The sequence below is a fragment of the Pantherophis guttatus genome, chromosome 7, assembly GCF_059756535.1.
Source record: "Pantherophis guttatus breed Tessera chromosome 7, ASM5975653v1, whole genome shotgun sequence".
In the NCBI taxonomy this organism is placed as follows: Eukaryota; Metazoa; Chordata; class Lepidosauria; order Squamata; family Colubridae; genus Pantherophis; species Pantherophis guttatus.
The window spans coordinates 67,395,493-67,417,817 of NC_142069.1; the positions used below are offsets into that span (position 1 = coordinate 67,395,493).

The window sequence follows — 22,325 nt, forward strand, 5'->3', positions numbered from 1 at the left end:
AGAAATAAGTCTGAGCCTGAATTCTAATCTTAGAAAATTAACCTTGAAGCATTTTTAAAATAAACTCCCAGAAACTAAGGATTATGGAAAATATTGCTATTTAAGCAGAAAATTTACCACTTCAAATGCCAAACCAAGTGCTTCTAAGTCTAATCAAAACAGTTAGATATTTAATATTTATGGATGAAGTATAATTGATACAATTATGGTAGAAGTATTAATTTGTAGGTGTCATATTGTTATAAAATATCTTGCTTTAATGCCTCTGCTGACACTAGGAAATTGAAAGTGTAGGGTAATACCCAGCACAAATGGTCCCAATTAAGCAAATTTGCAGATACCTGAATTGTAGGATTCTTTTCTCTAGTAATCAATGAATTTGTCTTTGAAAGAAAAGGGGAAATGTGAAAAACATTGTTTCAGGAGAACACTGACATTTTTTTTTATTAAATTCAGAGCCCAGGAACTTCATTTGACATAAATAAAATAACTCATAAACCCAACCATAGAATGGCTGTTAATAACTGAACCAAGAAGCAATATTATTTGTAATAATAAATTTATATTTCTTTCTGTATAAAAAAAGGGGGGAAATCCTGTGCATTCTCTGGTCTATGCAAGGGAGCATCTTATCACTCTATTCTTTTTGTCTAATTCAGAATATTTTTCAATAGTAACCACCGCTTCTCTTCTTTTTGCTCCCCTATTATATTTTTCCTATTTTTCCATCTTCAGATTTAATGGTGATTCTGCTTCTTCCTGCTAAATTGTCTCTATGAAAGTGATGTGTAAGCGAAAAAGATTCATTAGTATATGCAGATAGGGATCAATTAATTTTTTAAATGATACAAGTTGTTGAATAGGACACGAACTTTAATTAGTAATTACTTTATTTAATATTACTATTTTGTCCTCTTTCTGCCCCTTCTTGAAGCAGGCAAATATTTACATACAAATACCATATATAATTATGGCAGGTAAGAGATTTATTGTCCTTAATTCGTTTAAATAAAAACTGGCAAACCTAGATTGACAAAGTGGTAAAGCTTTCCATGGTTTGAAAATTATGCTTCTATTGATGGTATTTAAATTGCATTTACTTGTTTGGCAGCTGCATTACAATACTGCCTCACATTCAGCTTGTTATTGATTCCAATTCCAAGAAACTTTTTACCTATACAATTACAAAGAAAGCCTCCATCTAATATCTGTGCATTTGATTTCTTTTTCTAAGTAAACCATTTTGAATTTTCTCCATGAAATTTCATTCTGCCTCTAAACTTTGATTTTTGTTTGTTTGTTCAACAACCTCTGTTTTAATAAGACATGCACATGTTTAAGTTATTATTTTGTTATAATATATAATACATTTAAAGACATAAAATAAAGTAACAATTGAAGAGAGTACAGTATTCATAGCTAAGGGTTGAACTTGATTGTTTTCTTGCAGATGTTCCATTAGCCAACTAGGTCACATCTTCAGGGGTAGGCATAAAAAATAAAATTTACATAAAATAAAGTTTCAGTAACTAAACCTGCGGCCACCCAAATTTCACACTTAAGAATCACTGTTTTAAAATATTAGCAAATCTGATTTTGCATTTAGGTATTTAATAGGCTTTTTCTCCACTTCTCCATTTATATACTTAAGGAAAATGTTGAAGAATGCTTGGCTCAGGAGCAAATTCTATGGCATCCTATTAGATAATTTGCTCTGGTTTGATGAAGAAGTAACAAACATGAACACAATAAATATATTGAATATTAAATATATATTGAAAACATTAAATATTATTGAGTAATTTGAAACAATTAAAAAGAAGTCATAAATTTTAATTCAATTTCAGACTTGAAAGAGAAGATTAAAAACAATACTGAACCATTTTGACTTACTGGATGTTAATGAAAGTTAGATAGTTAAATCTTGCTAGACTGAAATTCTTTGAAAAAGGCAACAATCAAACAAATTGCTAGCTTACCAATTATATAAAGAATATAATTCTTAGTTTTTACTTATTTCTAGATGAAGAAGGATATGATATACCAATTTGTTAATTATTACTCAAAATTATCTAATAAACAGAAACTTAGTTCATAAAAAAATGAAACATTTAAATGGAACACTACTTTTAAAAAATTGCAGATAAAGCCATTCTTAGTAGACCTATGACAGAAGATGAGCCTAATGATTAACCCTTAACCTGAAATAATGAATGAGATTCAGATATGTAAGGATTTGGATATGTCATGAAAATAACCTTTTTATTTCTTTGATTTATAAAGAAGGTTTCAACACATCCTGAAGCTTACAGGTCTATTGCTTTATTTAATTTGGACTATAGACATTTTACATGATACATTGATCATGATACATCCTGACTAGCTTTTGTTCTGAAGAGACAGAGAGAAATAATGTCAGATATATCTTAAATGTTTCTAACAATACAAACCTGAAGAAAGAAAAAAATGATTTTTGTTGATGCTGAAAAAGCCTTTGACAAATTGGAATATCCCTTCATGTTCATAGTTTTGAAGAAAATGGATTTTGGCTCTAATTTTTTCACATGGATATAAGGTATATATAAAGAACAAATGGGTTTTTAAAAAACTAATTTCATGAGTTAAATCAACTACACAGAAAATAAATTAAAATTACTTATCTTATAGAATCTTTAACATTGTTGATGGAATATATACGGCAATATGGTTTGGTCAGTGGTGGGATTCAAATAATTTAACAACCGGTTTTCTGCCCTAATGATTTCTTCCAACAACCAGTTCACAAAACTGTTCAGAAAGTTAACAACTGGTGCAAAGTGGTGCAAACTGGCTGAATCCCACCACTGGGTTTGATGTCAGGTCACTTTAAAAGAAAAAAATTGACATTGAATTTGAAAGAGGGTGGAAAGTAATGTCTCTATAAAGGCAATCTTCTGCTAAGAAGGTAAAATATTTTTGGTCTTTTTATAAAAGGTTTGTTTAAGAATAATTCTTTACCAAACTGGTACATTTTCTAATCAAGATGTCATAAAAATAATTTACTTTCATTTTCCATAGCAACTGATATTTTTCTTCAGTATAATGACAATACTAATAGGTCTTCTACTGCTAGCAATATTTCAAAGCAAAATCAGGAATTTTACAAATGATTATTGTATATATGAATGAAGATTAAATATATGTTTATAACAACTCAGGATATAGTGTACAAGAAATATTTCCTTTCCTTACAGTGGTATGAAATGGTATGACATGGTTATTTATTTATTTATTATTATTAAATTTCCATACCGCCCTTCTCCCGAGGGACTCAGGGTGGTGTACAGCCATATTAAAACACATGAATTTATAAAATTTAAAACCAATTAAAATAAGATATATAAAATTCGGCCATCAATTTAAAATACACATACACCCATTTAAAATTCATATCAGGCCAGTCCGGCTTGCTGAAACAGAAGTGTCTTAAGATCGCGGTGCAAAGTGCGCAGGTCGGGGCTAAGACAAAGCTCTAGGGGCAGTTCATTCCAAAGGGCTGGTGGCCCCACAGAGAAGGCTCTCCCCCTGGGTGTCGCCAGTCGGCATTGTTTGGCTGATGGCACCCTAAGGAGCCCCTCTCTGTGGGAGTGTATTGGCCAGTGGGAGGTTGTTGCTGGCAGAAGGCGGTCTCGTATATACCCCGGTCCTAAGCCATGGAGCACTTTAAAGGTGGTAACACCTTGAATTGCACTCGGAAGACCAACGGGAGCCAGTGCAGCTCACGCAGGAGGGGTGTTACATGGGTACACCGAGTCGCACCCATAACCACCCACGTGGCTGCATTCTGGACCAGCTGGAGCCTCTGAGTGCTCTTCAAGGGGAGCCCCATGTAGAGAGCGTTGCAGTAGTCCAGATGTGACGTGATGAAGGCATGAGTGACTGTGTGCAGGGCATCCCGGTCCAGAAAGGGATGCAACTGGTGTACCAGGCAAACCCGATAAAAAGCTCTCCTGGCCACAGCCGTCATATGATCTTCCAAAGACAGCTGTGCATCCAGGAGAACACCCAAGTTGCGAGCCCTCTCTGTGGGGGCCAAGGTTTCACCCCCAATAGTCAGCGATGGTGCCAGCTGACTATACCGGGCTGCTGGAAGCCACAGCCACTCAGTCTTGGATGGGTTGAGTTTGAGCCTGTTTCTCCCCATCCAGATCTGCACGGCCTCCAGGCACTGGGACATCACATCAAGGGCATCATTGGGGTGGCTCGGGGTGGAGATGTATAGCTGAGTATCATCAGCATACTGATGGAATCTCACCCCGAAACCACGGATGACCTCACCCAGTGGCTTCACATAAATGTTGAACAGAAGGGGTGAGAGGACTGACCCTTGCGGCATCCCACATACAAGGTGCCTCGGGGTCGACCTCTACCCCCCTGCCAACACAAACTGCACACGGTCGGAGAGGAAGGAGGAGAACCACCGCAACATGATGCCCCCCCCCACTCCCAACCCCTCCAATCATCACAGCATGATACCATGGTCGATGGTATCAAAAGCCGCTGAGAGATCTAATAGGACCAGGACAGAGGAGCAAACCCTATCCCGAGTCCTCCAGAGATCATCAACCAATGCGACCACTGCCATTTCAATGCTGTGCCCTGGCCTGAAGCCCGACTGGAATGGGTCTAGATAATCGGCTTCATCCAGGTACTGGGGAAATTGTCGCGCCACCACACTCTCAACAACCTTCGCAACGAAGCAAAGGTTGGAGACTGGGCGATAATTCGCTAATACAGCCGGGTCCAGGGAAGGCTTCTTGAGGAAAGGCCTCACCACCGCCTCTTTCAAAGAGGGGAGGAAGTAACCCTCACTCAAAGAAACGTTGATAATCCCCTGGAGCCAGCCTCGTGTAACCTCCCGGGAGGCCAGCACCAACCAGGAGGGACACGGATCCAATAAACATGTGGCAGCGCTAAGCCTCCCCAGAATCCTGTCCACAACCTTGGGAGTCACAGGGTCAAACCCCTCCCAGATAACATTCTCAAGATTCCCCTCCATCAGTCCATCTGGATCTACCCAATCAGAGTCCAAGTCTTCCCGAATCTGAGTGACTTTGTCATGCAGGAATTGCACAAAATCCTCAGCCCTGCCCTGCAAGGGGTCTTCCCTCGCTCCCAGATGAAGGAGGGAGCAGGTCACCCTAAACAGGGCAGCTGGGCGGTTCTCTGCAGACCCGATAAGAGCGGAAAAATAATTAAATTTTGCTGCTTTTATCGCCACTTGGTAGGTCTTAATATGAGACCTCACCAGTGTTCGGTCAGATTCGGAGCGACTGGCCTTCCAATCACTCTCCAGGAGTCTTTTCTGGTGCTTCATCTCTCTCAGCTCCTCGGAGAACCAGGGAGCCAGTTGAGTTCGGCACCGGGTCAGAGGCCGCAAAGGCACGACACGATCCAGAGCTCTGGTGGCCACCCTATCCCAGGCAGCCACCAGCTCTTCAGTCGCGCTGTGAGCCAGAGCCTCAGGGAATGGCCCAAGCTCCGTCAGGAACCTATCTGGGTCCATCAGGCACCTGGGATGGAACCACCTAGTTGGTTCCGTCTCCCTGCGGTGGGGTGTAGCAGTTTGAAAGTCCATGCAAAGGAGGGAGTGATCAGACAATGACAAGGGCTCGATGACTAAATCCACTCTTTCCAGATCACTCTGCCACTGACCAGAGACAAAAATCAAGTCCAGAGTGTGTCCCCCCAAGTGAGTAGGGCCTTGAATTAATTGGGTCAGGTCCAAGGCCGTCATGGAAGCCAAGAACTCCCGAGCCGCCATAGACGTTTCACCGATAGATGGCAGGTTGAAGTCCCCCATAACCATAAGTCTGGGGGTATCAACCGCCACCCCGGCTATCACGTCAGGTAGCTCGGGCAGGGCCGCTGCCATGCAGCAGGGAGCCAAGTACATGATCAGCAGGCCCATCTACACCCCACGACCCCACTTCACAAGGAGGGACTCACATCCGGCTATCTGAGGTACAGTGATCTCCCTCGGACATAGATTTTCTTTAATAATAACTGCCACCGCCCCGCCCCTACCCTGGGCCCTCGGCTGATGAAATGCCCAGAAACCTGGTGGGCACATTTCAACCAGGGGCACCCCCCCCTTCTGGGCCCAACCAGGACTCCGTAATACCCGCCACATCTGTTTCCCCCTCCTGAATAAGATCATAAATGAGGGGGGCCTTATTTACCACGGATCTGGTGTTGCACAACAACAGCCGAAGGCCTGGCCCTGAGAGTCTGTGCTACCTGGGGAATGAATAAAGCCTTGGGGACCGGAGTGCGCAATCGCTCGAAGATAGCGAGAGCGCACTCGCATAACATATGGCCCCCTGCTTCCATCATATCTGCCCCTCCCACCCACCGTACAGATCATACGGCCCTCATAAGGTTGATCTCTCGCCCCCTCCCTGATATCCAATCCTGCATCCCCACTGCCGCTGCCCTCTGCCGGACCTGGCCTTAACCCTTGTGGGTTCTCCCCCACTCCCACTCCGGTCATCCCTGAACCGCTTAAAATTTTTAGTTAATAATGCATTTAAAAAACCCCTTAATCCCCTCTTTGACGCATGCCATCTCTCAGGGTTCCAAAACCTGTCATCAAGATAGGCCCTCGATAACATGGAGGGCCAGACCTGCGAGAGGGGGGAATCTCACAGCACAAGAAGCTTGGACCTTGAGAACATCCAAAACACTGGGATGATGGTATAACTATGGCCAAGGGGTCCACAATGGTAGTCCCAAAATGTCCAGGAAACATGGCCAGATAAAACATAATCGGAAGAAACACCACTGCCCTCTCATGGTAGTGGGCAGGAGTCCTAGCGTTTCGACCAACTGGGGGTAAACATCCGAACCACCCTCTCACGGTGGTTTGGCCACACTGGCCCTGGAAAAGGTGGAACATCCCACCAGTGGTGAAAACGCAGTATAGAACCGGCTCCGTCAGTCCTCCCGTAAACTGCCATTTTCCATACAGCCAGCGAGCAGGATGACAAACAGAGCCAAGTCCTGAAACTCCGAAATAGGAAGGTCCACATTGTTCTCAAGGCGAAATGTACTAGAAAGGGCAAAGATGAAACCGGGTGGGGGAGGCACCTCCATCGTGCAGGAACCAATAGGGCAGGGTGGCCGTCCTCAGGCCTGTAAATTGGCCGAAAGTGGAGGGGGGGTGTCCAAGGCGACAAGAAAGCCACCACTCTGTCAACCTTTAGACCCTCCTCCTCCATCTCAGATCTTCAGCAGCCACTCCATGCTCAGTCTTAGGCTCCAGAGATGTTAATGAAGGAGGCCGCGCCACAGGGACTAATCTTTGGGGGTTACCCCGAAGGCCCTATAGCGATCCAGAATGATCCAAAGTCTAAATTCCACGGTGGAGGGTCTCCCACCAGCATAGTACCCCTCATCCACTGTTAACACCTGACTTCTGGCCGTCCCACCGACCAACCGTTGCCCTGTCTGTGTCATCGGCATCGGCATCATCGTGGGCACCACCAACAGCTACCAACAGCCTCCTCACTGAGTATCTTCATCATGCAGACGCCTCCCTACCTCCACCCAGGGCGTCTGCTGCTTCGACGGAAAAAATGCTGCCCACGTTGACGCCGCAGCCACCACCGCCAGCGCCACTCCAGTTGTGAAAAGCCGACGGGCCATCCACTAAACTAGTATTTCTGATATTACTGCTACTCCCTCCCTAGTAGAAATCCATACTCTAAGGAGTTAAAAAAAGTCTGCTTCTTTACAAGTTTACATGAATTCATACCACTTCACATTAAGGCCATAAATATTTAAATAAATATATTCTTCAAAGACACTTTAAAGCTAATCAATATTTGGAAATATTTTATTGCTTTTGAATACTGGCTGCTCAAAGGATGTTCCATAAACTGTCAACCTTTAAACATTTTCAAGGAACAAATTTACATGCGGATGCTAAACATCACTGCACTACCATATTTGGGATAATTAATTCTTTGTAAATCCAATTCTCTTTCAGCAAATATTCTTTGATTATATAATATTTTTCTTCAAAGGTTCAAAATGCTCTTCTTTCATCCTCATAAAGCTGTAAAATCATTAGCTTGTAGTTGTAATACCAGCATTGATTATAAAATTATAAGCAATTATTTATTTTCAGAGATAAAAGGCAGACTAGTAGGAACACTTATATATCATCTATGTGCCTTTCACCCAGTTTGTATATTCCTTACAAAGAAAGAATATTCATCTGACATACAAAAGAGGACTTTTTTTGCTCTCATCCAAAGGTTATTCCTTTATTAATATGAATATGGGTGAATCTTCAATGCAATTCTATTCTAGGCAGAAGGCTATTTTATCCTCATGATTACTTTATGGGTGGGGTGGAGTGGGGTAAGATTGTAATTGAGTTCTTTTGCATATAACAAGAAAATGGAAAAAGCAAATATGCATGAGTGAGTTAGGTGATCTGATCATATTTTTGATGTCCTATATAATACTGACATATATTTCTTTCCTTTTAGTGGTAAAGAATGGCATATGGCTTCAAGTCAGACCTCCCTGGTCAGGTGCCATCCAGAACAGTGGGATTACATTACGCATAATTCCTAGTCATCATGATAATTATAGAAATGCAGTAATCAGTAATATGCTTTTGTGTGTGGCATTACCTTTATATCCATATTGTCCTTCTATAGCATGGCACTGAAATGGATAAAGATATTTTGTCATGTATAGGTTGTCCCTCTCTTCTTTGTGGCAGCCCCTTAGATATTAGAATACTGCTATCATGTCACACCTAGTCCTTCTTTTTATTAAACTAGACATACCCAATTCCTGCAACTGTTCATGTATTTTAACTTCCAGACAGTCCCCTAATCATCTTCGTTGCTCTTCTCTGCACTCTTTCTAGAGTCTCAACATCTTTTTTTATATCAAAACTGGATGCAATATTCCATGTATGGGCTGTCTGAGGCATTATAAAGATGTATCAACACTTCACGTGATCTTGATTCTATCCCTTAAGGTTAAGGAATACAAAGAGACTATCATTGGCTTTTTTGGTGACTACAGCAAACCTTTGAACTGGGGATTGTAATTTATAGTACCTGTGATTTAGCCAAACAAGCTAATATTATTTACTACAATTGGCTTTTTCCCCCTGATAAACTGAAGACTATTCTCCTTGCTAACAAGATGGGCTGAATTTGCATTAAGCATTCAGTGTTAAACCATTACTTTAAGTAAGAATTGGAAATTTAGAGAAACCAAAGATTCTCCATACAGTAATATTCTCTGCCATACTCTCTCTATTCGCTGACATTTTCTCTGTCATATTATTAGTGTACAATTAATGTCTCTAAAACTAAAATTCCTGCCTGCCTGCCTTTTTCTTTCTGCTTGAGGGATCAGATAATTTATTCTGTACAAATCTGAGTCTGATAACTTTTATTCAAAACAAAACAAAAACCGGGAACAAATTCAAATTAATTTAATTGTTTGGTGAAATCCCTCCCCCTTTTTAGGAGAATGATTTTCCTTTTTTTTTCTTGTTACCTCTTGAAATATTATTACAATCACCAGGTTTTGTTTCTGTCTGTGGAAATCTAAATTACTTTAGATAACATAACTCCAGGCCTCCCTGAAATGTTTGCTGTAGCAATGTGTCAGGGTGCAATTTCCATAATAATACTTCTATTTCAGGAAAGTGGTGTGTGAGTGAGTGTGTGTGTGCGTGTTTGTATGTATGAAGAGCAAGTTTGATGTCACCCTGCAAGACAGACAGGTTCATTTACTGCAGCGTTTCCTCCATCTCCATTATCTGCAGAACTGCAAGCAGTTTACAGTGTAGGTAGGATCTCAATTGAGAGCAAAAAGGCAGTCATGTTAGGGAATGTCTGACAGCTGGCAGAAATTGCTTTGGGGAAAAAGACTCCTAGTAAATAAGGACAGTTTGTTCTCCTATAATCAGAAGCACCACCTTGTACAAGTTCTCTGTTCTGCTACATTCTTCTAATAGATCAGGAGGTGATTTAGATAACCCCAATTTGATATATCAAGCACCTAACAAATCTATTTGTTTATTTGCATCAGTCATATACACAGTCAAATATATTTTGCTGAAATGATTAATCTGAAAGTTAGTGGTTATAGGCTCAAAAATTGTGCAAACCACCAAGTGATGCCTCTACTCATCCAAGTGAAAAAGACTCAGGTTCTAAAACTATTCAATCCCAAATTTTGGGAATGAAATCCTACTAATATTAATTCATTCCATGGAATTAAAAACAAAAAGTTAATAATAATAATAATCCCCTTATTTGGGATACTCGGTACTGTTTCATGTTGATGTGTGGTATAGACAGACCTGGTTGTGAGAATATAAGAAGCCAACTAGTTCAAAACGTTATCTAGCCCAGTATCCTGTCTTCTGATGCCCAGGTTGATGTGCCTGGGAAGACCACATGCCAGAATAAAGGAAACAGTCATTTCAGCTGATCTATAACAGGGAGAACATTTTTTAGCCTTCTTTGTGACAGGAACTGACCTCATTTGCACTGTACAAACAAGGAGATGGACTAGAATTCAATCTTCTTTCATTTTTCACACTTCTCTGAATTTTATGATACAGTTCTCTGATTTAAAGGAACACATACAACCCCCCACCCTCTGTACGTTAAGGATCATTACTTTGAAAAATGCATCCATTAGGAGAAATGCTTATGAAAAAAAGTATTCTAGGAAAAACAGCTATCAAAAAATTATGTATACTTGGAGAAATGCACAGAATAACTAATATTAAGGCAATAGAAGGCTGAATTTCAAGTAAACATTAATTTAGTGCTGCACTTTAAATTATCAGTATAAGTTTTCAGGTCATTATTAAAATTAATTCAGTATCCAATCTAACATAATGAAAATAGCCAGTATAATATGAAATTTAAACCAGAATGAAGAATTAACAAAAACATTTAGTCTAATCCAAAAATCCCATCCTCATTTAAGCTAATTTTTCATGAGAGATACTTGATATGTGTCTGCTGAGATTGCTTACTTCAATCTCTTCTCGCTCATCCTTTGCTGCTATTTATCAGTTTCAGTTATTCAGCAAGAAAAGGAAGGATTGTCATTGGTTAGTGATAATCAGCAGAAGAAAGCTGATGGCTGTGATTCAGTTCTTTTTGTAAAAGTGGACTCTGAGCACCAATGTGGAATTCCCTTCATTGTTATACTGTATATACTTTTATAGCATATTCAGTTTTATCCACATCCAGTATATTTCACTGTATTTAATTTTAACTGAGGACAGGAAAAGGAGGGGAGGAGGGAGAAAAAAAGATTAAAGCAAAACACAATATTCATCACTTACACAGCATGATTGATGGATTTCTGCTGAGCCATTCTGAGCATCCAGAAGCTTTCAATACTGAGATAAAAACAGAGCTGCCTAGAGTTTGCCTCTCTTTAATTATCCATGGCTCAACAATAGTTTTTCATTTTCACAATGTCAGTCTTCACAGCTCCCCATGTTCCAAATGGCCAATTAGTGACAAGGCACTGAAGACACTTTAGTTCTCTTGGTTTAGAATGTAGTCCAGTTTTCCCTTATGAGTGTTAACGGCCTTATAATTAGATTTTTCTCTCTACATTTAAACTGGATTTAGTGAACAATCCCAACAGTTTAAGACTTAAAGCAGTTCTGCAATGGCTGTGTCTCTACTCTTAACCTTGCCTTTCAATTCTTTCTGTTATAAAAAGAGATACATACACTTCAACTAAATTCTTGAGAGCTTGAAAAGACTTATCTACTATTTTTTTTCTTTCATTCTTTCACAGTAATAATGAGCCGGAGAGAATAAGCTTTATGAGATAGCGATGTGTCATAGGTATTCTTTTGAAAGTTTCAGATACAGAGTTGGTGCCAAATAATAAACAAATAAATAATTCCACCCAGTTAGGAAGGAATTTATTTGGATAGAGAAACTCAGTTTCTTGTTTGTCATTTTATCCTTCCAATATGTATATTAGGTTACATAAAATTAGTTATAATAATATAATTTAAAATGTGTTTCATTACCAAGCAGGGAATTGAAACAAAGATTTCCCAGACAATTTCACTCTGACTTGTGCATTAATCTTGCCTATCACGGGGAACCTCCAGATATAAGGATTTCAATGCCCAGAATTCTCTGCAATGGCCTGAGCTTCTCTGCATCTGGTCTGAGCTTTCTGTGAGTTGAAATCTGCCACTTAGAAACAGTCTGGATTGAAAAAGTTGAATTGTATGATACTGTACATCTTACATTCTAGTGAAAGAAAAATGAAAAAATGTTCAAGAAATAATATAGGTTGAATGGAAAACCACAGTTAAACAGATTATATCCAACTGTCTGATCTATCCTGCTTAGAGCAGTGAAGTTTCTGACTGAAGGCACATTTACTCATGATTTTAATTCTGAAGTATTTGAGGATGCTTGGCTAACTTTCTTAAAAGATATCTCAATGTGATCCAGTTTTTCTCTAATTCCCAGTTCAAAGCCAACGCCAATATTTGAATAGATGTTGAAATATGTTTTGTCCAATACGAGGGGTGAAATGCTACCGGTTTTTGCACCATACCAAGGGTGAAATGCTACCAGTTTGGACCAGTTTACCCAAACCAGTAGTAAAAAAATGCTACCAGTTCAGACGAACTGGTATTTCCAATGATCAGCTGTGCCACACGATTTATATTCACTAGAAAACAGGAAATCCTGCTTTCTAGTGAATCTAAATTGCATGGCACAGCTGTCCCCCCTCCTCGCTGTTCTACTTACCTTTGAAAAGGCTTCTTAAACCTCCTTTTTCAGTGCTGCATGGTAGCACCTGCGGTGCACATGCATGCATTTGGCACGCACTGCGCATGCACACACACAGAGTACCGGTAGCAAAGCAAACCGGTAGCAGACTTCGGAGCATTTCACCACTGCATCATACTGTTGGCTTCATACTGTGTTGATTAAATTGGTAGATCTTCCCATTAAAACAAGAGGGAAAGCTCCAGGGTCTGATTTGTCACTGCAAATAATTTAAGAGTTAGTTAAGGACTTCCTGGCAAAATAGGGATGGAAAGTCCCCACCATTCTGCATATCCAAATTACTTTCAATCCAAGAGATTATAGCAGGATAAATTCACTGTAGCACAAATTATAGCAGGATAAATTTGATTGATCCTACTTATCCTGCTATTCTTTGAATCATTTCTTAGAATCAGCTGCCTGGATATGGCCTGAAACACCTTTATAAATATTCCAAATGTTCAAGAAATATAGTTATCAGAACAGATGAGGCTAGTTTCAGTGAAGAAAGGGAAATATTGTCAGTCTGGCTGTGAATAAGTTTGACGCCACTTCTAGGAACAGGAATATCTGGTAGGGGGTGGGGAAACTGGGTAGATGGATAAGTTAGAACCCAGCAGAAATTGAACCTCAGAAGCAGAAGATTTAGTAGCAATACATTTAGGGATAGAGAATAGAATATAAGAACCAAGCTGATTCATACGGATATAGAGGATCGAGTGTTAATGATAGAACTAAAATTGGAAACAAAAATAATATTATTAGTAGCAATTTACGCTCCAAATGGAAACCAAATAGATTTTTACAAAAAATTACACGATAGATTAAAAGAGTTGGATTATGAAAACGTCTGTATTGTTGGCGATTTTAATTCGATTGTAAACCAACGAGAAGATTATCATAGTAATAGAAAGAATAAAATTAAAAGGAAGACATTACCACAAACATTCAAGGATTTGGCACAAGAAATGAGTTTACATGATACCTGGCGAGAATTAAACACCAAAGTAAAACAATATACATATTTCTCTGGCCCGCATCAATCATGGTCCAGGCTGGATATGGCTTGGATGACACCCCAACTAAGTAAAGAAACACATGATGTAGAAATTATGCCTTGTACATGGGCTGATCATAATCCTATCAAAATAGTTTGGAAAGGTTTCCGAAAACAGAAAAGATGGAAAATGGATACAAGTATAATAAAGGAAAAAGAGTACTTACAAATGATAGAAAAGGAAATGAAGATATTTTTTCAAATCAATACAAAGGATCAAATGTCGTTACAAAATTTATGGGATACGACGAAAGCCTATATTAGAGGCCTAACCATTGCATATGTGGCAAAAAGGAAAAAAGAAAAACAGAGAATTAGGAATGATCTACTGGAAGAAATTAAGATAGAGGAAGTCAAATTACAACAGCATCCTAATAACAACATTGTGGAACAAAAACTTAATTTGGCTAAACACAAATTGAACTTAACTACAAAAACTGAACTGGCACAGAAAATAAGAATGGCAAAGCAGACCAATTTTGAATATGCAAATAAAACCGGACGCTGGTTGGCTTACAAACTGAAAAAGCAAACGGAAAAAAGAACTATTCATCAACTCCAGGATGAATCAGGAACCTTACACCATACATATTTGGAGAAGAAAAACATAGTTAAAACATTCTTTCAAAAACTCTACAGACAGGAAGATGTCCCAGAAGACCAAATTAGAAAATATCTTCATAAAACCAATTTCACACATTTTGAAGAAGAACACAGAGAGATCTTGAACCGGCCCATAACAATGTTTGAACTGATTGAAACCCGCAAAAAACAAAAGAACAATAAAACCCCAGGACTAGATGGAATTCCTACTGAATTTTATAAACTCTGCCAACAATCAATAGATGAAACAATGTTACAAGTGTTTAACGCAGCATTACTGACAACTGAAATTCCAAAATCCTGGACAGAAACTATCATCACATTAATACAAAAAGAAGATACAGACCTGAACCAAGCTAAAAATTACAGACCAATCTCATTACTCAATGTGGATTATAAACTATTTATGTCAATTCTAGCAAAGAGACTCAAAGCAATAATTCATAAATATATACATCCAGATCAAAATGGCTTTATACCCAGGAGACAAATCAAAAACAATTTGAGAACAATTATAAATATTTTGGAATACTACGATCAGAAGATAGATAAAGAAGTAGCCCTAATCTCACTTGATGCCCAGAAGGCCTTCGACAACTTAAATTGGTCCTTTCTCATAATACAATTGGAGTCGATGGATTGTGGAGAGAAATTTCTCAAATTGATAAAAAAAATTTACTCTCACCAAACAGCAAGAATCTCAATAAATGGCGACATGACACAAACTTTTGATATCCAGAAAGGAGTAAGACAAGGATGTCCCATGTCACCCTTACTATTTATAATAGCACTGGAAGTGCTATTGAATGAAGTCAGAAAGGAAGAAGATATCCAAGGTCTTAAGATCCGGGGAGAAGAGTACAAACTGCTTGCTTTCGCAGACAATGTAATTTTTATTCTGGAAAAACCGAGACTATCCGAACCCAGGCTGATGGCAATGATAGAGGAATACGGAGATGTTGCGGGCCTCAAAATAAATAAACAAAAAACGAAAGTACTAACGAAAAGTATGAATCAGACACAGAGGATGAAATCAGAAGAAGAATTAGGAATTCAAATAGTAAAGAAGATAAAAAACTTAGGTATCTGGTTGATGGCAAAAGCTACTACGATCAAAGAAGACAATTATACTAAATTATTAAAAGAAATCAAAAAAGATTTGGAAATTTGGAATAGACTACAACTGTCACTGATGGGTAGAATCGCCTCAATAAAAATGAATATACTGCCAAGAGTATTATATCTATACCAGGTAATACCAATACAGCCGGGAAGAGACTTTTTCAAGAATCTCAATAAATTGACTTCCGGGTTTGTCTGCCACCGGCGAAGACGGTCGTTTTTGAAGGACCGCCAGCCCCGCCGCCTGTAGAGCCGCTCCGAGTGAGGGGAGCGGCTTGAAAACTCCTAAATCCTGAGGATTCGAGGAGAAGAGTGAAGCAAGAGGCAGGTCGAGCCCCTGTGAACCCCCAGAAGTTTGCTACTGGGGAGGAAACGGGCGCGGCTCCCTTTCAACTTGCGGAGACTCCAGACGGCGTGGGACGACTCTGCTTGTCAGAGCAAGCCGGCTGCAGCAAACATTTAAATTGATGGAAAAATAACTTTGCTATAAAACAACCTCAACCCCCAAACCAAGAAACTGCAAGTAACTCTTTGTTTTTGAACTTTTGATTTGGGAAAAGGCTAGAGTGAGCGGAAACGGCTTGGAAAAAATGGCGCCGTTCCAGCGTTAACGAGCTGAAAGGGAGAGTGATCTTGCAAAGTTATTTTAATAAGCTACATTGTAGCACTGCTTGTAGCAAGTGAACAGAGAAGAGTGGAAGAAAAAATTCCTTTTAAAATAAACCTGAGCTTGCTTCAGCTTACTCAATTTCTAATTTGATTAAATCTGGGGGACTTTTTCAAAGGACTTTGTGGAGGTGCAAAGGAAAAAAGACTTCCTTTTTTCAGAAAAGTTAATTTACGTGGCAGAATGGCTTCAAAGAAACAGGAAGGAAAGGCTGCAGGGGAGGGATCTCCCACTCATAAACCGGAACAGCAGCCCCCTCCCAGCCAACAGGGTGAGGGAAAGGACTTTGAGGTTCAAAGTTTGAAGGATTTTATTACCCAGGCTCTGGATGATAAATTTCAAAAATCACAACAGGAAATGAAGAAAGAAATTAATGAATTTAAAGAGGCAATGAAAGAGAATTATGATAAGGTGTCTGACAAATTGACAAATGTGGTTTCTGATTTGGCAGAAACCATTAGCAAAGTGGATTCCAAACTGGAAGAATTTAAATCAGAAGTTAATGTTAAAATGAAGGATACTGATTCTAAAATTGTTGATGTGGATAATAAAGTGCAGAGAGTTGAAAATGAAATTACAATGATACAGTTTCGATCCATGGAATTCGCTATTAGGCTTCGAGGAATAAAAGAGAATGACAGGCAAGATTTGAGACAGATTTGTTCTGATGCCTTGGCTGTATTGTTAAAAATTGATCCAGCAGACGTGGTCTATAAAATAGATAAAATTTATAGAATAAATTCATGGGTGGCTAGACAAAGAAAATTACCCAGAGATGTGGTGATATATTTTACAGATAGAAGAATAAGAAATGATATTTTGCAAAGATCCTTTCTTTCCTCTGTGCAAGTGGAGGGAGCTCAAATTGGAGTTTACAAGGAATTACCACCTAAGATGTTAAAAGATCGAAAAGAATATAGGTTTCTAGTGAATGAATTGCAAAAGCAAGAAATACCATTCCGGTGGGATGCCCCAACTGGTATAATTTTGAAATACAATGGAGAAGGACACCGATTGAATACTTTTCAGAAGGCGGAATATTTTTACTACAATATTCTTAAAGAAAGATCATCATCCCCACGTACATCTACAATGTTGGAGATAAAAAGTGATAAGGAAAAGCAATTTCAGCATGAGAGGGAACAACAGTCCAAGCAGACGGAATTAGTGGAAATGCAGGGAGCTGTAGGAGGAGGAGGCCTTATGGAGGAATCCCTGCTAGAATCTTCACCAATTTTGCCAACAAGAGATGCTGCTTTGGATTTAGCTCGGATACCTGAAGTTAAGGACCAGCGTATAACTCGTGCAGTCTCCAAGCAAATAAAAGAAAAACAACAACAAGTAAGTCAACATAAAGGGGGAGCTAAAAGCACCACACAAAGTGAAGCTATGGGGGGAGCAAAGCCGAAGACCTCAGAAGAAGCGAGGCAAGGCAGCTCATCGCTTCAGAAAGGCCAAGATGACAATTAGGCTCTTATCTTGGAATGTTAACGGATTAAACTCATCACAAAAAAGGAACAAGTTATTTACATATCTGAGACAATTTAATAATGACATAATTTGTCTACAAGAAACTCATATTCGAACTCAAGATCACAAATACCTGATAAACTCTAAATTAGGAACACATTTTATAGCTTCAAACTCGGAAAAAAAGAATGGTGTGGTTATTTATGTAAATAAAAGATTGTCTGCTAAAATTATAGAAGCAGACGAAGGTGGTAGGTTTATTGCAATTGAATTGCATACAGCAAATGGCCAAATTCTTCTGATTGGAATTTATGCTCCGAACCAACAACAGGATCATTTTTATAAGACTTTACATAATAAAATATTGCAATGGGATTATAGATCTATTTTAATAATGGGAGATTGGAATGGAGTAATTGATTCTAAACTAGATAAAAAGAGTTTGGCGAAAGTAAGGATCAGACTACCACAGACTTTTTTTGATATGAAAGAAGATCTGGAATTAAAAGATATCTGGAGAATTTATAACCCAAAAGAATTGGACTATACTTTTTTCTCTGATAGACATAGATCTTTTTCCAGGATTGACTTTATCTTGCTATCAGATGATTTACTTGTTAAAACAAAAAGAACAAAGATATTTCCAAGAACTTTAACTGATCATAGTTCTGTATGGATAGAAATTGAGATGGGAAAAACTGAGAGAAGGTCATGGAGATTAAATGAAAATTTGTTTAGATATGAAAAAAATATAACAGAACTTAAAAAACAGATGAAAGAATTTTTTGAGATGAACTTGAATAAGGGCACCCCAATTGAAATTGTATGGGATGCGAGTAAAGCGTATATGAGAGGGGCACTCATTTATATGAACTCTAAACACAAACAGAATCGACAAAAGAAAAGACTCGAATTGGAAGTAGAAATAAAGAATAAGGAACAGCTACTCATTAAAAACCCAACAGATGAAAGAATATCTGGTGCTATAAAACTTTTGAAAGATCAATTTCAAATGCTCTTGGCGGAGCAAGCTGCAACAAACTTACAATATGCGAAGCATAATACGTTTTGTAATGCTAATAAACCGGGAAGATGGTTGGCTTACACCTTAAGGAAGAAGCAGAGTGTACGGACTATTGAGAGTATTGATATTGGAGGGAAAGAAATTTCTCAACAAAAATTGATTAAAGAAGTCTTTGTAGACTACTACACTAAATTATATGCTAAAGATGATATACAGAATGGACTTATAGAAAAATATCTAGAAGAGAAAAGAGTCTCAAAAATTACTAGTCAACAAAAAGAAAGAATGAACTACCCTATAACAGTTGAGGAAATAATTGCAGCAATTAAACAATTGAAAACAGCTAAAGCTCCTGGAACAGATGGATTGACTGCAGTGTATTATAAAACTTTACAAGCAGAAATGGTGGAACAACTTAGAGACTTATTTTGCAATATACAACAAGGGGGTAAAATACCCCCATCATGGAAATCAGCATATATTACTTTGATACCAAAAGAACAAGTAGGTCCTAAAAAACCGGAAAATTATAGACCAATATCTCTTTTAAATAATGACTATAAAATTTATGCAAAAGTATTAGCCAACAGATTGATGCCAGTAATTCAAGAGGTGATTCATGATGATCAAGCGGGATTTATCGAGGGCAGATATATGAAGGACAATGTAAGGCAAGTAATAAATTTATTGGAATATCTTGAGAAGAATAAACAGATCCCTGCAGTGCTGGTTTTTTTGGATGCAGAGAAGGCCTTTGATAGAGTGGATTGGAACTTTCTATTAAAGACTTTTAAAAAGATGGACTTTGGGGATCAATTTATACAGGCGATTTCGGCAATTTATCAAGAGCAAAAGGCACAGATTATTATTAATGGAAGTTTGACAACAGAGTTTAAAATTGAAAAAGGAACAAGACAGGGATGCCCGTTGTCCCCACTTTTATTTATTTTAACACTAGAAGTCTTGTTAAATACAATACGGGACTCTAATATCTTGAAAGGTATAAAGATTAGGCAAGAGGATTACAGAATAAAGGCATTTGCAGATGATCTGGTTGTTACCCTATCACAACCAATGGAATCAATAATCTTGATGAAGGACATTATACAAGATTATGGTAAAGTTTCAGGTTTCAGATTGAATCCAAAAAAGACTAAAATGATAGTTAAAAACATGACACAAGATCGCAAACATGAGCTTGAAAGGAGGGCAGGTTTTGAGACTGTACCTAAGGTAAAATATCTAGGAGTTCAGGTTGCAGAATCAAACATGAAATTGTTTCAAAACAACTATGAGGTGTTGTGGCGAGAGGTGCAGAAAGATATGGAGACTTGGAAAAAACTGCAGCTGTCTCTACTTGGAAGAATAGCAGCAGTTAAGATGAATATTTTGCCAAGATTTCTTTTTTTGTTTCAAATGATTCCGGTGCTTAAAAGTGATAAACAATTGAAAGTTTGGCAATCTGGAGTGAATAAGTTTGTCTGGAACGAAAAGAAGCCGAGAGTGAAATTGAAAATTATGCAAGATGTTCCAGAAAGAGGAGGTCTTAAACTTCCAAACCTACAGTTATATTATGATGCAGCAGCTTTAACCTTAACAAGTGATTGGTTTGGAAGTAAAAAGGCTGGAATATTGAATGCAGAAAGTTTTGATCTTGAATTTGGATGGCACGCTTACTTATTTTATGATGACAAAGTTGATAAAGTATTTAAAAGTCATATACTTAGAGACTCTTTGATGAGAGTTTGGAAGAAGCACCGACTCAAATGGGATTATAAAATACCGCTATGGCTGGATCTTGGTCATACTTTGTGGAATACAAATATAATGTCACTCGGGGGTTTTTTATACAAAGAGGTTCTTTTTACAGATGCGGGCAGATGGCAGCTGAAGACTTTGCAGACACTGTTGGACGAAGGGATTAATTTAACTTGGTTACAATATAATCAATTACAATTGAGATGGAAAGAGGACCAAAAAACTGGTATTATGTTGCATGAGGAAGAATTGGTTAGACATATAAGAGAGAAAGGTCCAATGCATATCAAAAGGCTTTATAATGTTTTGCTAGAAAGGGACTCAGAAACTGAATTAGTTAAAGACTGTATGATTAAGTGGGCACAAAATTTTGAAGAACCAGTGATGTTGGAAACATGGGAAAAAATTTGGGTCCAGAATGTTAAATTTACACAGTCGCAGAATTTGAGGGAAAATTTTTACAAAATGTTTTATAGATGGCATCTAGACCCTAAGAAACTGTCGTGTATGTACCCTAATGTTCAGCCAAAATGTTGGAGGTGTGATTGTACAGATGCTACATATTATCATATTTGGTGGACCTGTAAGAAAGTTAAGGCTTTTTGGATAAAAATTTGGTGGGTCATGCAGAATGTTTTGAAGAAAAAAATTCAATTTTCTCCACAATTGTTTCTATTGGGTATAGCTAAGGGTTTTACAGTGGATGAAACAAAGTTGAATTTGTATATGATTACAGCAGCGAGATTGTTGATAGGTAAATATTGGAAAAATGAAGCTTTGCCTACCGTTCAAGAATGGATTTTGAAGATGGCCAGTTTCGCTGAGATGGCGAAGATTTCAGCATATTTAAAAGACCGCTCACAAGAGACTTATGAATGTGAATGGAAAAAATGGATAGATTATGTGCAGAACAAATATCAAACTAGGAAGTATCAAATAGCTTTTTATTGATAGTATTATATTACATTAAGATAGAAATATTTGAACTATGTGAAGATGAAAAATGATATGGGGGATGGGGGGGTTTAAAGCTCAAGGTTCTTTTTTTTATATAAAGGGGACAATGATGGGGTATACTCTATGGAAGTCCGGGGGGAGGGGAGGGTTAGGGGGGGTTAGGGAGGGTGGGCTGGGGAGTTTGGGGTGGGTTAGGGTGGTGAAAATGGGGTGAAAATGCAATTGTAAAACTTTTACAATAAAAAAAAAAAGAATCTCAATAAATTAACAACAATGTATTTATGGCAGGGAAAGAAGGCTAGAATCAAGATCAAAGCTCTACAAGGCTCACGAGACAAAGGAGGCCTGGCACTACCAGATTGGGAACTCTATTATAAGGCTGCAGGGTTGGCTTGGATCAAAGAATGGATGAAATTGGACGATAAAAGAATTCTATACTTAGAAGGCTTCGATCTAGTGCGAGGATGGCACGCCTTCCTATGGGATGGACCAGACAAATGACATATGTATTTCCAACGACATATAATTAGGGCTTCATTATTTAAGATTTGGCAGGAAATTAAGATAAATCATTATATTAGAATTCCAAAATGGTGGTCCCCGATGGAGGCATTGATACATCCAAATACTCTCGAGATAGGGAAAGGTGATGCGGTATCAAGATCTAATAAATCAGGAAGGCAAATTTACCGCAAGACATCAATTCCAAGATGGTGGCATAGATATTGATTGGTGGCCCTATACCCAAATGCAATCAAGATACACAGTAGACAAAAAACAATATGGAATTGCAGACAACCTAAACAAATTGGACAA

At 38.4% G+C, this 22,325-nt stretch overlaps 1 long non-coding RNA gene across 1 annotated transcript in view; it reads right to left on the reverse strand.

Moving 5' to 3' along the window:
• Nucleotides 1-551: 551 nt before the first annotated feature.
• The window catches only part of LOC132710543 (uncharacterized), a 40,083-nt gene continuing 18,309 nt past the window's right edge, over nucleotides 552-22,325 (reverse strand). Inside the window, exon 3 of the long non-coding RNA XR_009621250.2 lies at nucleotides 552-773. This is a non-coding gene — a long non-coding RNA (uncharacterized LOC132710543). The remainder of the gene's footprint in view (nucleotides 774-22,325) is intronic.